The sequence below is a fragment of the Cajanus cajan genome, chromosome 5 (genome assembly GCF_000230855.2).
Source record: "Cajanus cajan strain Asha chromosome 5, NIPB_CcT2T_4, whole genome shotgun sequence".
NCBI lineage: Eukaryota > Viridiplantae > Streptophyta > Magnoliopsida > Fabales > Fabaceae > Cajanus > Cajanus cajan.
The window spans coordinates 44,556,953-44,557,682 of record NC_138521.1 but is presented as its reverse complement, the minus strand read 5'-3'; the positions used below and the strand labels follow the sequence as shown (position 1 = coordinate 44,557,682).

The following is a 730-nucleotide window of genomic DNA, read 5'->3' as shown; positions in this document are numbered from 1 at the left end:
TACTGCAGTGTGCCCTTGTTCCCTACAAAGGTCACATACTTGATTTGTAGCCACTGAATTAACCTTAGCTTTTTCCATCTTGTCTAATCTTTGATTAAGAGTATCAAATTTTGCTAAGAGTAACTCAATATTGTTCACTTCATATCGCCCCGGAGTTCCTTTCCTTGCTGTGACTTCTCTTTCACTGTATTGGCTGTGATTTGAGGCTACATTTTCCAAAATAATCATGCAGTCATTAATAGGTTTCCCCATGAAAGATCCTCCAGCTGCTGAGTCTAATATCATGGTTCTTTGTTGGTCCAATCCTTCAAAGAAAAATTGGATGGTAAGCCAACGGTTGAAGCCATGTTGTGGGCATGCTTGAAGATATCCCTTGAACCGCTCCCATGCTTCATAAATAGTCTCTCCAGTGCCTTGTTGGAAATTAGTGATTTTCTTCCTCAATTCTTTAGTTTTAGAAGGAAGAAAGAATTTCTCTAGAAAAGCTCTTTCACATAATTCCCAAGTTGCTATCTTTTCTCTAGGCACTGTTCTTAGCCACACCTTTGCCTTATCTCTCAAGGTGAGTGAGAATAAGCGGAGTCGCATTCCATCAGAAACTTCATCATCAAATTGCTGGGTCTCACAGATTTCCAAGAACCCCTCTAAGTGGTCATTAGGATCTTCTGATGGTAGTCCTCCAAAGGTGTTCTGTTTGAGCATATTCACCAGAGAAGCTGGTACAGTAGCT

At 40.5% G+C, this 730-nt stretch overlaps 1 non-coding gene across 1 annotated transcript; it reads left to right on the top strand.

The window, feature by feature from the left end:
• The first annotated feature begins 340 nt into the window (after positions 1 to 340).
• On the top strand, positions 341 to 447 carry LOC145958475 (small nucleolar RNA R71). The gene has a single exon (XR_014434316.1). It is a non-coding gene; the product is annotated as a small nucleolar RNA R71 (small nucleolar RNA).
• Positions 448 to 730: the final 283 nt, after the last annotated feature.